We start from the raw sequence: 16,541 nt of genomic DNA, 5'->3' as shown, positions 1-16,541 counted from the left end.
TGGGTTCTTTTTTACTTATAGAACACAGTAGTTTTAAATAAACTAAATGCCAATTTGAGGTCTGAGAGAAACTTATTTCTCTTGGTCTCAATTTTTTTACCCTTAAAAAAAATTTTTTAACCTCAATTTTATGTATTTTGAAACTTGGAGCGACTTCACTTAAGTAACTCTGCAGACAGAATGATCTCTTCTTAAATTAAGATAAAATTTACATACACCAAAAATACACGAATCTTAACTTACATTTTGATAAGTTTTGATAACTACACATACCCATGTAAATATCTAGAAAGATACATAAGAATCCTACTAATGGCAGCTATTTTGGGAATTGGACATGGAGTCAGTAGGACTCTAGTTCCCTATCTTCGAATAGAAATAAAAATATTTTAAATTAATTCTAAATTTTAAATTTTAAAATGTATTCTAAAATACACAAAATAAAAAATATGCTCCTAAGGGGAAGGGGGGATTCTAAATAGTGTGTTGAATAGGAATCAAGGCAAGTGAACACGGTAAAAAAGAAGCTTGATGATTCCTTTGGTTCTAGACCCTCTAGTGGCAAGCATCAGGTAATGCTGATGACTGTACCCAAGCCAAGGTCCTAAAGTAAACATATCTTTAATAAAGTTCTGAAACACACAGCAGAGGTTTCAGTTCTTGAAATCGTGGAATCGTTGCCAAATTGTGGATGAACAAAAGCACAAAATCGCTCTAGTGATTGCTACAATCACGTACCATACACCATGAAGCAAGGGTCAGCAAAATCTTTAAAGATTAAAAACATGAGGAAAACTCCAGTGTGACTGTCTTGCAACTGTATGGTTTAAGAACCCAGGCTGTGGTCACCATCTCTTCTGAACCTTTGCTCAAGCGTCTACTGACCTGTCTTCTCTTCATCTGGATGAAGCCGTCTCTTCCTCCTGCCCTTAGTCAGGCCATCTCTTCTACACTTCTACAGTTTTCCCAACTACAATTCACATTACCAGCTCCTTAAATCATCCTTTAGAATTTCCTGACCAGGATAATGACAATAATTGTTAACATTCATGAAACTGTTACTAGATACCAGATACCACATTAATTTGTGTTATCTTGTTCAATCCTCAGATCAGCCCTCTGATTTAACCCTTATACTGATAAAGGGAAATCTGAGGCATAGAGCAGTTTAATATTGTACAATTTGTAATTGCTTGGATTTGAATCTCTATCTTACTCTAGACCACATGCATTTAACCACTAGGCTATACTATACCATGTACTGTTTTCTATTGCATTTGGATATATACTCTGTGTGTGTGTGTGTGTGTGTGTGTGTGTGTATTGGCAAGGGCAGCCTCTGGGAATTGAACCCAGGTCTCCAGCATGGCAGGCAAGAATTCTGCCATTGAGCCACCCTTGCACTGCCCCTGAATATATATTTTAATGATTATAGATCACAGGTCATAAACTCAGATGTCTATCAGGGTCATAAGTGAAGATAACTTGGTATAGTAGTCTTTATTTTCTCAAATACATTTTTCTTCCTTTTAATTTGAAACAAAGGCCTTCTTGCTCTATATTTTGCTTTTCTACACCTGATAAAAATATGGATCAAGAAATATTTCACTTTCTTTATAATCTTTAAAATATTAAGCTAAATTGGGGTCATACCTGACAACTGACACTTAGCTTCAGTATCAGGGAGTAACAGGGAGTAGGGAGGACTGTGGCATATTCAATAGTGCAGGCCCTATTTACAGGGGGGATTTCCCAGTTCAGTGCCAGGCAAATATTGCTACTTGGACACCCAGAGTTGTTAGATCTTCCAATTGTTCAAGAGGAGGTGGAAACCTGGAATTGTATACAAAACCTCCCAATTTAAAAATGTTGGCAACAAATTTACAGTGTTTTAGGAAAATGGTTTGGGAGGCTTGATTTAACCCGTGGGTCCTAAATTCAATCTTGTCCCTTTGATGGCAGTGCAAGCCCATTATGGCAGGAACCAATAAAATAGATTCCTTTTATACCTCCCACAGCTAGGTACAGAACACATGTTCATGATTATTATCCTGAATTTAGGTTTCACTTCCTTTTGGTAAACATTCATTTGGCAGCCTGGGTTTTCATTGAATCAAAGGGTTTCTGTGAACTTATCACTAAATCAAATGGATTCTATGAATTTATGACAGAAGATAAAGCCTAGGACATAGAAAGTGTTCATTAAAAGTTTGTTTTTATTCCATTAATGTTTCCTAGTATCAGACCTTGCTGCACATTAGAATTACTGGGGAAGCTTTAAAAAATACCCATGCCCCACTCACAGATTCTTTTTTAACTGATTTGCAGGAAGGCCCTGGCATGAGTATATATTTTTCAGTTTGAAATGTGATTTTTTTCATAGAACTTTAAAAAAAAATTTTGTTAATAGAACCAATTAACATACAATGTGAACATTCTTTTTTATCACATAGTTGCATATTCATCATCATGATCATTTCTTAGAATATTTGCACCAATTCAGAAACAGAAATAAAAAGAAAACAGAAAACAAATTCATACATACCATACCCCTTACCCCTCCCTTTTATTGATCACTAGCATTTCAATCTACTAAATTTATTTTAACATTTGTTCTCCCTATTATTTATTTATTTTTAATCCATATGTTTTACTCATCTGTCCATAAGGTAGATAAAAGAAGCATCAGATACAAGGTTTTCACAATCACACAGTCACACTGCAAAAGCTATATCATTATACAATCATCTTCAAGAAACACTGCTACTGGAACACAGCTCTACATTTTCAGGCAGTTTCCTCCAGCCTCTCTGTTATGCCTTAACTAAAAAGGTGATATCTATTTAATGCGCAAGAATAACCTCCAGGATAATCTCTTGACTCTGTTTGGAATCTCTTAGCCATTGACACTTCATTTTGTCTCATTTCTCTCTTATCCCTTTCAGTCCAGAAGGTTTTCTCAATCCCTTGGTGCTGAGTCCCAGCTCATTATAGGATTGAAAATTGATTTTAATGCGTAGCCAGAAAAGAAGAATAATGGTCTAACTCTAGGAATCGGGACTCAGGAGCAAATCTTACTGCTAGAAGTTACCTTCTGAATTATATGGTCCCAATTCATTCTGTTAAATAATTACTTTGGATAATTAACTAACTAGATCCCGAGGTGATTCGTGTATGCATTTAAGCTTGAGAATCACTGTTCTGGTCCAATCTCCTCCTTGACAAACGTGGCTCAGCAAGAAGCCAGTGGGGAGCTGATACTAGAAATCAGATCTCTTAAGTCCTTGTCCAGAGCATTTTCTAACATGCCAAAATTATGTCAGATAATTTATCGTATTGTTTCATGCATTTTCTTCACTATGGGCTTTGAAATTAGATTATAGCTGGGTTCAAACCAGCTTTATCAATGGCACATGGCTCACTAATGGTGGTTTCTATCATGTTTAACAATGGGATCAATTGTCATTTTACAATTTGTCATTGTACCTGGTTATAACTTCAAAACAATTTTTCCACAGCTTTTAAAGAATCAGGCGTTAAGAGCTGGAAACTAAGGTGAATAGAGGTCCTTCTATCAGAGCGCACATCTTGTCTCCAAGATCTCACTCTGAGAGGGAGCCTGTGTTGTGGGATATTAGGGCCAATGGTCGCAGGCACAAAGATTCTGGAACTTGGGCTTTGAGCCTTGGAGCCTTGGGATTGGAAAAATCGCCAGGGAAAGGCGTCACCTTTTTTTTTCCCCCATAAAATTCTGGTACGAGACTAAAAAGAAAAGGAAGGGGAGAGAGAGAAGCATGTCCGAGAGCTACACCGGGGCCGTGCGAAACCCATCTTTGGGTTGGTTGATTTCCGTCCTTGCTTGGAGCTGCCTGGGCTTGTAGATCCCTATCTTTCAGCCTTCCTCCTTCCCGCTTTGGCTGATTTTTTTTTTTTAATTTTTTTATTAATCAAAAAAAAGAAAAGAAATTAACACAACATTTAGAAATCATTCCATTCTACAAATGCACTCAGTAATTCTTAGTATCATCACATAGATGTATGATCATCATTTCTTAGTACATTTGCATCGATTTAGGAAAAGAACTAGCAAAACAGCAGAAAAAGATATAGAATGTTAATATAGAGAAGAGAATTAAAATAATAATACTAATTGCATATATATATATATAAAAAGGAAAAAGAAAAAAAACAAAAACAAAAGATACAAACACACAAACAGACAAACAAAAAACCATATTTCAGGTGCAGCTTCATTCAGTGTTCCAACCTAGTTACATTACACTTAGGTATTATTGTGCTGTCCATTTTTGAGTTTTTGTATCTAGTTCTGTTGCACAGTCTGTATCCCTTCAGCTCCAATTACCCATTATCTTACCCTGTTTCTAACTCCTGCTGGTCTCTGTTACCAATGATATATTCCAAGATGATTCTCGAATGTCGGTTCACATCAGTGGGACCTTACAGTATTTGTCCTTTAGTTTTGGGCTAGACTCACTCAGCATAATGTTCTCTAGGTCCATCCATGTTATTACATGCTTCATAAGTTTATTCTGTCTTAAAGCTGCATAATATTCCATCGTATGTATATACCACAGTTTGTTTAGCCACTCGTCTGTTGATGGACATTTTGGCTCTTTCCATCTCTTTGCAATTGTAGATAATGCTGCTATAAACACTGGTGTGCAAATGTCCGTCTGTGTCTTTGCCCTTAAGTCCTTTGAGTAGATACCTAGCAGTGGTATTGCTGGGTCGTAATCCATTCTGCCATTCTATGTCTTTTGATTGGGGAATTCAGTCCATTAACTTTTAGTATTATTACTGTTTGGATAATATTTTCCTCTACCATTTTGGCTTTTGTATTATATATATCATATCTGATTTTCCTTCTTTCTACACTTTACTCCATACCTCTCTCTTCTGTCTTTTCGTATCTGACTTTAGTGCTCCCTTTAGTATTTCTTGCAGAGCTGGTCTCTTGGTCACAAATTCTCTCAGTGACTTTTTGTCTATAAATGTTTTAATTTCTCCTTCATTTTTGAAGGACAATTTTGCTGGATATAGGAGTCTTGGTTGGCAGTTTTTCTCTTTTAGTAATTTAAATATATCATCCCACTGTCTTCTAGCTTCCATGGTTTCTGCTGAGAAATCTACACATAGTCTTATTGGGTTTCCCTTGTATGTGACAGATTGTTTTTCTCTTGCTGCTTTCAAGATCCTCTCTTTCTCTTTGACCTCTGACATTCTAACTAGTAAGTGTCTTGGAGAACGCCTATTTGGGTCTATTCTCTTTGGGGTGCGCTGCATTTCTTGGATCTGCAAATTTAGGTCTTTCATAAGAGTTGGGAAATTTTCAGTGATAATTTCTTCCATTAGTTTTTCTCCTCCTTTTCCCTTCTCTTCTCCTTCTGGGACACCCACAACACGTATATTTGTGCGCTTCATATTGTCATTCAGTTCCCTGATCCCCTGCTCAAGTTTTTCCATTCTTTTCCCTATAGTTTCTGTTTCTTTTTGGAATTCAGATGTTCCATCCTCCAGTTCACTAATTGTAGCTTCTGTCTCTTTAGATCTACCATTGTAGGTATCCATTGTTTTTTCCATTTTTTCTTCTTTGTCCTTCACTCCAATAAGTTCTGTGATTTGTTTTTTCAGATTTTCTATTTCTTCTTTTTGTTCAGCCCATGTCTTCTTCATGTCCTCCCTCAATTTATTGATTTGGTTTTTGAAGAGTTTTTCCATTTCTGTTCGTATATTCAGCATTAGTTGTCTCAGCTCCTGTATCTCATTTGAACTATTGGTTTGTTCCTTTGACTGGGCCATATCTTCAATTTTCCGAGCGTCATCCATTATTTTCTGCTGGTGTCTGGGCATTTGATCAGATTTCCCTGGGTGTGGGACCCAGCTGGTTGAAAGGTTTTTCTGTGAAATCTTTGGGCTCTGTTTTTCTTTTCCTGCCCAGTAGGTGGCGCTCGTGGCGCTCGTCTGTCTGCACGGCAGTCGGCCCGGGAAACCGCTGGCCGCCGCGGCTTGGGAGAGTGCCGGTCCTAATTGCCCAGCTGGCCCGAAACGCCAAGCGTGACGGGAGGGCCCCGCTATCCAACGTTCCCAGTCAGACCGGGGAGCCACGTGCGTGGAGGGGACCCCAGTCGCCAGCCGCCCCGCCGGGAAAACGCGCGCCCCTTGGGTATCTCACCGCAGCAGATTCTCCCTGCCCGTTCAGCTGTTCCAGAATGGGGTACGCTGTCTTTTTGGTCTCTGTCGTGACTCCGGGAGCTGTTTCGTATTGTTTCTGTTTCTTTAGTTGCTTTTCTGGAGGAGGAACTAAGACCCGCGCGTCTTACTAAGCCGCCATCTTCTCGACAAGGTGATATATATTTAATGCATAAGAATAACCTCCAGGATAATCTCTTGACTCTAATAGTAGCCATTCTTATACATGTGAGGTGGTATCTCATTGTAGTCTTAGTCTGCATTTCCCTTATAGCCAATGAAAATGAGGACTCCTTTATGTGCTTTTGAGCCATCTGTATTTGCTATTCAAAAAAGACCTATGCATTTGTTTAGCCCATTTTAAAACTGGGTTGTTCGTTCTTTTGTTGTTGAGTTGTATGATTTCTTTGTATACACAGGAAATGAAACCTTTGTCCGATGTGTAATTTCCAAATATTTTCTCCCATTGAGTTGACTGCCTCTTCAACTTTTTGACAAAATCTTTTGAGGTGCAGAAGCATTTGATATTGAGGAGTTCCCATTTATCTGTTTTTTGTTGTTGTTGCTTGTGCTTTGGTTGTAAAGTTTAGGCAGCTACTTCCTATTACTATGTCTTAAGATGTTTCCCTATATTTTCTACTAGAAGCTGTATGATGCTAGTTCTTATATTTATGTGTTTGATCTACATTGAGTTAATTTTTGTGTAGGGTGTAAGATAGGGGTCCTCTTTCATTCTCTTGACTATTGAGATCGAGTTCTTCCATGCCCAGTTATTGAGAAGACTATTTTGTCTCAGTTCAAAGGATTTGGGGGTCTTGTCAAAATCAGTTGACCATAGATTTGGTGGTCTATTTCTGCACTCTCGATTCTGTTGTTCATTGCTTCCATCTTTGTGCCAGTACCATGCTGTTTTGACCACTGTGGCTTTATAATAGGTTTTAAAGTCAGGGAGTATTAATCCTCTCACTTTGTTCTTGTATTTTTAGGGTGCTTTTAGCTATTCAGAGTCTCTTTCCCTTCCAGATGATTTTGGTAGTTAGCTTTTTCCAAATCTTCAAAGTAGTTTGCTGGAATTTTCATTGGCACTTTGTTGAATCTGTAGATCAATTTGTTCCAAAAATGGAACAAAATGAAATAAGAATGACTGAAATATAGAACCATTGATGCAGCTGTCTGGCCCTAAGAACATCCTCAAGTCTTGCGGTGAATATCAACCTTGCGAATGAAGAGTAAGGGTCAATTCTGCAGAGCTTAGAGAGGATGTGGCCACCACCTGGTATTTCAAGAGGATGAACACTGGTGTTTGAATGGGCCTTTAATAAAATATGATTGTTGTTTTAGGAAGAGTGAACTTGGACACAGTAAGAGTGAAATAGAGAGACAGCCATGTGATGGAGTCAGAGATTGAATTAGACTGCCACAAGCAGAGAAATTTCATTGCCACCCAATAGAAGCCAAGAGAGAGGCTTATAATGCATTCTCTCCTTTAAGAGGAGACAAGGCCCTGATAACACTTCACCTCCAAAATGGTAAGACAATAAATATGCTGTTTTAAGACAGTGCATCTGTGGTACTTTGTGCAACAGCCCCAGCAAACTAAGACAGATACTAAAGGTTTGTTCTTTGAAACAGCAATGATATTGACAGACTTTTGCTCCAGCAACTGTAAAAAAGAGATGACTCAAATTGCTAAAAGCAGAAATGAGAGTGAGAATATTACCCTCAACTATAACATCTACGAATTCGATAACCCAGATAGAATGGACAAATTTCTAGAAAGACACAAACCACCTAAATTGATCCTGAAGAAATATAAATACTGATCAGACCCACATCAAGTAAGGAGATTGAATCAGTAATGTAAATACTTCCAAAAAAGGAAAGTCCACAATTGCTTGACTCATTGGTGTTTTACCTGACATTTAAAGAATTAGCATCTAGATTTCTCAATCGCTTCCAAAATGTAGAAGGTGAGGGAACACTTCCTGACTCATTCTGGGAGACCAGTTTTTCCAAGATACCAATACTAGGTCAAAGTATTAAGATAAAATACAGACCAGTATTTCTTAGAAATATTGACCCAAAATGCTCAATAAGTAGCAAATTCAATCAAGCTGCTTTTTAAAGACATAATACACTGTCATAAGCACAATTTACTCCAGGAATAAAGGGCAATTCAACTTACAAAAATAAGGCAATATAATGTGCCAGGTAAATAGAATGAAGGGGAAAACCCATGATTATCCTAATTGAGACAGAAAAGCATCTGATAGAACAACACCCATCCACGGTAAAATCACTCAACAAACTGGAACTATAAAAGAAATCTCTCAACATCAAGAAGGACCTTAGAAAAAGCACACAGCTGTCATTTAAAAAAATTTTTTGTTGACAAATCTTCACACAGATACAGTCCACACCTGTTGTACAATCAGTGGCTCATGATATCATCACATAGTTGTGAATTCATCACCATGATAATTTTTAGAACATTTTCATAACTCCAGAAAAGAAATAGAAAGAATAAAGGAAGAACTCATAATCCCATACCCCTAACCCCTCTCTCTCATTGACCACTAGTTTTTCCATCTTCCCAATTTATTTTACCTCTATTATTTATTTATTTTTATCCATTTTTCTTTACTCATCTGCCCATACTCTAGATAAAAGGAGCATCAGAAACAAGGTTTTCATAATCACACAGTGACATTGTAAAAGTTATATCTTCACTATACAATCATCTTCAAGAATCAAGTCTTCTGGAACACAGCTCAACTTTTCAGGTGCTTCCCTCTGGCCACTCTAATACATCATAGACTAAAAAGGGATATCTGTAGAAAGCAGAAGAATAACCTCCAGCATAACCTCTTAACTCTGCCATGGAAAGTGTATTTTGTTTCATTTCTCTTTTACTTCTTTTGGTCAAGAAGTCTTTCTCAAACCCTTGATGCTGGGGCCCAGCTTTTCCTGGGATTTCTGTTCCACATTTCCAGGGAGATTTACACCCCTAGGAGTCACATCCCATGTAGTGGGGAAGGCAGTGAGTTCACCTGCTAGTTGGCTCAGAGAGAGAGGCCACATCTGAGCAACAATAGAGGTTCTCTGGGTGTGAAACTTAGGCTCAATTTTAAGTAGACTTAGCCTAACCTTTGCAGGAATAAGTTTCTTAGGGGCTGTGCTAGTTTGCTAGCTGCCAGAAAGCAATATGCCGGAAATGCAATGGCTTTTTAAAAGGGGAATTTAATAAGTTGTTAGTTACCAGTTTTTATGCTGTGGAAATATGCCAACTACAGAAAGTCTATAGAAGTACCCAATCTAAGGCATCCAGGGAAAGATACCTTGATTCAAGAAGGCTGATGAAGTTCAGGGTTTCTTTCTGAAGTGGAAAAGCACATAATGAACATGGCCTCATCTGCTAGCTTCCTTTCCAGCTCCCTGGGAGGCATTTCCCTTCTTCATCTCCAAAATTTGCTGGCCAGTGGACTCTCTGCTTTGTTGTTCTGTGACATTCTGTCATCCTTCTCTGCTCTCTCCGAATCTCTCTTTTATAGGAGTCCAGTAAAGTAATCAAGACCCACCTAGAATGAGTGGAGACGCATCTCCATCTAATCCAGTTTAACAACCTCTCCTGATGGAGTCACATCTCCAGGGAGATGATCTAATTAAGGTTTCAAACATCCAGTACTGAATATGGATTAGAAGAAACAGCTACTTTTACAAAATGGGATTAGGATTAAAACATGGCTTTTCTAGAATATGTACATCTTTCAAACCAGCACAGGAGCAGACCCCAAGGTCAAGGGCTCAGTATATTGATCTGGTTGTCCTTATTGCTTATAAGAAAAAAAAAACACCGTTGTCATCTTAATGGTGAATATCTGAAGTCTTTATTACTAGCAGGAAGATGGCAGAATAAGATAGGTTGAAGTCACCCCTGCTCCAAAGAACAGCTAGAGAAGTGACAGAAAAATGACTGGGACATCGATTCCAGGGCGTAAGTGACCTGGGACTGTCTTCTGTACCACTTAGGGTTGCCCTGGTTGCAAAAACTGAAGAAGTGAGATGCATAGAACCAGAGTTCAACCAGCTAGTGCATAGTCTAATGTGCTGCTTTCCACAGAGAGGTTCAGAACCCTCAGGAATGCAGAGACAGGGAGACAGGTACTAGGAAATAAGCCAAGCCATGTTTCTTGAACATGCTACACTCACGCATGCAGTTCCTGCCATGTCCTTCCCCAACACCCAGGCACCTGAACCTCATCACCTTCCCTTTCATCACCCTCCAAGCATGCCTGCCTTAAAGCCCCCACACATCCTCGCCCCACACAAACCCACTCACATACCCCAGAATGACACATCTCTCACAGGCAAGTGCACAGTCTCACCCCACCCCTGCTGGGAACTGTGAACCTGATCCCACCCCTAGTCCCCCTCACCTCCCTACCCCCTGTGAATAATCACCTGCACATCAAGGCTGCAAGTGCTCACCTGCATAGCTGGGCAACATCTGCCCCCAAAACTTAGAGACATACAACACCCCCAAACCTTGTACAAACATACATCAGTGTCTGGCCTCCCCTGACCCATGCACGTGCATGTGTGCATTTCTGCCAACCCTCCCAACTCTGGGCAACTGTGGTCCTGTGCCTCGAGCCACCCCCAGCCCCATACCATGTGTGTGCAACCCCACCCCACTATCTGTGAGCTCTTGACACATCTGGAAGGTAGATTTTAAATGCCACACCACTTGGATGTTTAGCAGAAGAGATCGCCAAGTGAAAGGTTGAAAGTGCAGGCTGGTTTCTCCTCAGCCCTTATTGTGAGATGCGACCAGAAAGAGATTTGCTGATACCTGAACTCTTGGGTATGAAACAACACAAAGTAGATATTGTGGAAAATTATGGGCTTCCAGGAATGGAAACCTCAGAGAATAGTGCTCTCTGTGAGGATGGCACCAGTCAGCCTTTTCAGAGAATGCCAGGATCGGACATGGAGTTATCCAGGAAGGATACTTCTATGTCTGATGGGCATGGTCCAAGGCTACAGCCTAGAAAGCCAGCGAGAGTGCTCTGGGACCTGTACAAAGAGAGCAACTGCCAGCCTGGACTGTGGGGTTCAGACAAGGGACCTGATGGATGAAAAACAACTTCAGAGGCCAAACCATGGGAGCTGAGGTCCGAAGTGAAGCAGCCTCAGGCCAGGACAGCGGACCCACCCAAGCCTGTGCAGAGAGTGAATTTGGCTCAAAGGCTGAGGATGTGCCTTGCACTTTGATGCAGTGGAAGCATCATTCCACCTCAGGCCTTGCAGAGAGTGGGGCATATTCCTGGGGTTTGGGGAGAACCTGGTTGCCACCACATGGTGGGGTGAGGATATGCCACAGAGATGGCACAGAGCCTAGGTGCCGCTCCCATGCTGGGAGGGGGTGGCACCAAGAAATAGGTGTTCATCCCAATTTCCCACAAGGTTCCCTTTGGAGAGAGGCGGACCTCTGCAGAGGCCTTTGTTATGGGTGGGCCTGCTGCTTTCAGAAGCCCCAAGGACCAATGAATGTCAGACTTTGAAATCCAATGGACTTTGTTCTGCAGATTTTCGAATCTGCTTGGGTCCTGTGTCCCCTGTGTTCCCTCCACCCTATCAGACAGCATATGTGTACCCCAGGACTGTTCCTCCTTCATATGTTGGCAATAGTGACTTGCCTTGGGTTTTTAGAGGTCCAAAGCCAGAAGGTAATTTTGCAGTTCAGAGACCGTGCCATAAAGAACTTTGAAAGGACTTTGTTCATTTCTCACTTTGTATTTCATGTCTGTTGCTAGCGAAGTGGTCTAAGGTTCCCTGATACTGTCATGGAATGAATGTCTTTTGCGCGTGGGAGAAACAAGTCCTTTTATGGGTCCAGATGGTAAAATGTGCTGATTTGAAGGGATGCATGTCCCCTAGACAAGCTGTGTTCTATTTTCCATCCCATTTCAAAAAGGCAGAAGAATCCCCATCCAATAGTGTATGTTTCAAACTGGAATCAGATCCTCTCCCTGCAGGTGTGATTTAATCAGGCCTTTTTGTTTCGCTCGATTAGGTGAGGACATGACTCTAGTCCTTTCAGTGGGTCTCGGTATGGTGCTGGAGTCCTGAAAAAGAGGAACCTTTTTGGAGAATGACAGATGCACAGAGAGCAGAGCAGAACGACCTGGCCATGAGAAGCAGAGTCTAGCAGCCAGCGACGTTTGGAGATGAAGAAGGAACATGCCTCCCAGTGTGCTTCCTGAAACCGGAAGCCAGGAGAGAAAGCTAGCAGAAGACGCCGTGCTCACTGTGTCTCCATCCATATGAGAGAGGCACCCTGACCGTGTTCACCATGTGCCTCTGCAGATGAGAGAGAAAGTCTGACTGTGTTCACCATGTGCCTTCTCAGTTGAGAGACAAACCCTGCACTTCGTTGGCCTCCTTGATCCCCAAGGTATCTTTCCCTGGATGCCTTAGATTGGAATTGCTATAGACTTGTTTTAACTGGGTCATTTGCTCAGCCTTAGAAGTGTAAACTAGCAACTTACTGAGTTGGCCTTTTGAAAAACCATTCCGTTTCCGATGTATTGCATTCCTTCATCTGGCAAAGCAGAACCGATTTTGGTAGTGGAGAGTGGGGTGCTGCTGTTGCAGTTTGCAAACACCAAAGATGTTGGAACGGCTTTTGAAATGGATGAGGGAAGGATGTGGGCTAATTGTGAGAACCTTGACAGAGAAGGCCTAGAATGCTTTGAAGAAACTGTTGGTAGAGATGTGGCCCCTAGAGATACCTCAGATGAGGCCGTAGACAGAAAAGAGGCATGTGCGATTGCAAAGCGGAAGAAAGGCGATCCTTGTTTTCCAGTAGCATGTAGTCTGGCAGGATGGACTAATGGCTTTGTCTGGAAGGTAGATTTCAAACATCATGAACCTGGATGTTTAGCATGAGAGATCTCCCCTTGAAATGTGAAAAGTGCAGCCTGGTTTCTCCTCACGTTATTGTCAGATGTGATCGGAGAGAGATGAGCTGAGGCCTGAACTCTAGGGTAGGAAGAAACCAGAAGTTGATGCTCGGGTAAAGTGTGGGCTTCCAGGAACTGAGACGCCAGGGAATAGTGCTCCCTGTGAGGATGGAACCAGTCAGTCTTTTCAGAGAAAGCCAGAATTGGACATGGAGTTCTCCATGGAGGGTTTGTGGAAACGCTGTCTGTCTGATGGGCATGATCCAAAGCTACTGCCTTGAAAGCCAACGAGAGGGCCATGGGACCTGTAGAAAGAGAGCCACTGCCAGTCTGGAGTGTGGGGTTCAGAGAAGGGACACCATGGAAGCAAAGTGAGTTCAGAGGCAAAAGCATGGAAGCTGAGGTCTGAAGTCAAGAAGCCTTGGGCCAGGAGAGCGGACATACCCAAGCCCGTGGAGAGAGTGAGTTTGCCCCAAAGGCCAGGGATGGGCCTTCCACCTCATGGCAATGGAAGCGTCGTTCCGCCTCGGGCCTTGCAGAGAGGGGGGCACATTCCCTGGGGTTTAGGGAGAGCCTGGCTGCCACCACATGGTGGGGTGAGCATGCGCGGCAGAGATGACACAGAGCCCGGCTGCCGCCCCCATGCTGGGAGGGGGTTGTGCCAAGGAAAAGGTGTTCTCCCCAATTTCCCACAAGGTTCCCTTTGGAGAGAGGCAGACGTCTGCAGAGGCCTTTGTTACGGGTGGGCCTGCTGCTTTCAGAAGCCCCAAGGACCAATGACTGTCAGACTTTGAAATCCAGTGGACTTTGTCCTGCAGATTGTGGAATCTGCTTGGGTCCTGTGTCCCCTATGTTCCCCCCAACCTATCCGACAGCATATGTGTATTCCAGGACTGTTCCTCCTTCGCATGTTGGCAACAAATGACTTGTCTTGGATTTTTAGAAGTCCAAAGCCAGAGTGTAGTTTTGCTGTTCAGAGACTGTGCCCTAACGAACTTTGAAAGGACTTTGTTCATTTCTCGCTTTGTATTACGTGTCTGTTGCTAGTGAAGTGGTCTAAGGTTCTCTGATCCTGTTATGGAATGAATGATTTTGCACATGGGAGAAACAGGTCCTTTTTAGGGTCCAAACGGTGAAAGGTGCTGATTTGAAGGGATGCATGTCCCCTAGACAAGCTGTGTTCTAATTTCAATCCCATTTCAAAAAGACAGAAGAATCCCTATCCAATAGTGTATGTTTCAAACTGGAATCAGATCTATTCCCTGCAGGTGTGATATAATCAGGCCTTTTTGTTTCTCTCGATTAGGTGAGGACATGACTCCAGTCCTTTCAGTGGGTCTCAGTATGGTGCTGGAGTCCTGTAAAAGATGAAAGTTTTTGGAGAATGACAGATGCTCAGAGAGCAGAGCGAAACAACCTGGCCACGAGAAGCAGAGTCTAGAAGTGAGTGACGTTTGGAGATGAAGAAGGAACATACCTCCCAGGGAGCCTCCTGAAACTGGAAGCCAGGAGAGAAAGCTACGAGAAGATGCCGTGCTCACGATATCTCCATCCATATGAGAGAGGCACCCTGACCATGATCACCATGTGCCTCTGCAGATGAGAGAGAAAGTCTGACAGTGTTTACATTGTGCCTTTTCAGTTGAGAGACAAACCCTCCACTTCACTGGCCTCCTTGAAACCCAAAGTATCTTTCCCTGGATGCCTTAGATTGGAATTGCTGTAGACTTGTTTTAATGAGGTCATTTGCTCGGACTTAGAAGTGTAAACTAGCAACTTATTAAACCAGCTGTTTGAAAAGCAATTTTACCTCTGGAATATTGCATCCCTGCAGCTGGCAAAATAGAAGAGGTTTTGATACCGGAGAGTGGTGTGCTGCTGCTAAAGTTTACTAATCCCAAAGATCGTGAAACTGCTTTTTAAATGGAACAGAGGGAGGATCTGGGAAAATGGTGCTAAGCTTTTACGAGAAGGCCTAGAATGCTGTGAAGAGACTGTTGTTAGAAATGTGGACTGAAAAGATGCCTCTGACAGAGCTGTTCAACGAAATGAGGCATGGTTTTTTGCAAACTGGAAGGGAGGCGATCCTTGTTTTCAAAGAGCAGGTCATCGGGCCGAATGGACAAGTGACTTTGTCTGGCATGTAGATTTTCAATGCCATGAACTTTGATAGTTAGCAAAAGAGCTCTCCGAATTCCATGTGGAAGGGGCATCCTGGTTTCTCGTCACAGCTTGTCGTGAAGTGCGACTGGAGAGAGAGAAGCTGAGACTTGAACTCTTGGGTAGTGAGAAACCGGAAGTTGACGTTGCGGCAACTTCTGGGCGTGCTGGCAGGAAGACCCCAGACAACAGTGCTCCGTGTGAGGATGGGATCAGTCAGTCTTTTCAGAGGAAGACAGGTTCGGACATGGAGTTATCCAGGAAGGATTTGTGGAAGTCCTTATGTCTGATGACATGCTGCAAGGCCCCTGCCTAGAAAGCCAGCGAGAGTGCTGGGGCTACCTGCAGAAAGCGAGCCAGTGTTGGTCGGGACTGTGCATTTCAGAGGAGGGACCAGTGGCAGGAAACTAACTTCAGAGGCAAAAACATGGAGGCTGCGGTCTGACGTTAGGACACCTCGTGCCTGCAGTGCAGACCCAGCCAAGCCCATGGTGAGGGTGAGTTTGCCCCACAGGCCGAGGATGGGCTTTCCATCTTATGCAGGGCAGAGTCATTCGAGGTCAGGCCTTGCTGAGAGGGAAGCCCATTCCCTGGGGTTTGGGGAGAGCCTGGCTGCCACCACATGGTGGGGTTGAGCATGGGCCACGGAGACGGCGCTTGGCCCGGGTGCAGCCCCCATGCTGGGAGAGGGTGGTGCCAAGAAAAAGGTGTTCTCCCCAGTGTTCCCCCAAGTTGCCTTTGGAGAGAGGCAGAGCTGCGCGTAGGCCTCTGGAACGGGTGGGACTGCTGCTTTCAGAAGCCCCAAGGACGAATGGCTTTCCAACTTTGAAATCTGATGGACTTTGCTCCTGCAGGTTTTTGGAACTGCTTGGGTCCTGTGTCCCCTGGGTTCCCTTCACCCTTCGGGAATGCATATGTATGTCCGATGACTGTTCCTCCTTTGTACGTTGGCCGCAAATGACTTGTGTTGGGTTGTTGCAGGTCTAAAGCCAGAGGTTAATTTGGCCTTAGAAAGACCGGGCCCACAAGTACCTTCCATAGGAGATTGTCCGTTTCTCACATTGTATTTCATGCCTTTTGCTACCGCAGCGGTTTAATGTTCTCTGACATTGTTATGGATGCATGTATTTTGTGCGTGGGAAAAAGCTTTCCTTTTTTGGGTCCAAACGGTGGAATATGCCGATTGGAAAGGGTGCGTGTCCCCTA

The 16,541-nt window shown here is 42.7% G+C and overlaps 1 long non-coding RNA gene across 1 annotated transcript; it reads left to right on the top strand.

The window, feature by feature from the left end:
* Positions 1 to 7,555: 7,555 nt before the first annotated feature.
* Positions 7,556 to 15,790, top strand: LOC143651853 (uncharacterized). Its single transcript, XR_013160284.1, has 4 exons — positions 7,556 to 7,739; positions 8,874 to 8,993; positions 12,287 to 12,667; positions 14,482 to 15,790. It is a non-coding gene; the product is annotated as an uncharacterized LOC143651853 (long non-coding RNA).
* Positions 15,791 to 16,541: the final 751 nt, after the last annotated feature.

The sequence above is a fragment of the Tamandua tetradactyla genome, chromosome 12, assembly GCF_023851605.1.
Source record: "Tamandua tetradactyla isolate mTamTet1 chromosome 12, mTamTet1.pri, whole genome shotgun sequence".
Classification (NCBI taxonomy): domain Eukaryota; kingdom Metazoa; phylum Chordata; class Mammalia; order Pilosa; family Myrmecophagidae; genus Tamandua; species Tamandua tetradactyla.
This window is presented reverse-complemented; position numbering and strand designations above follow the sequence as displayed.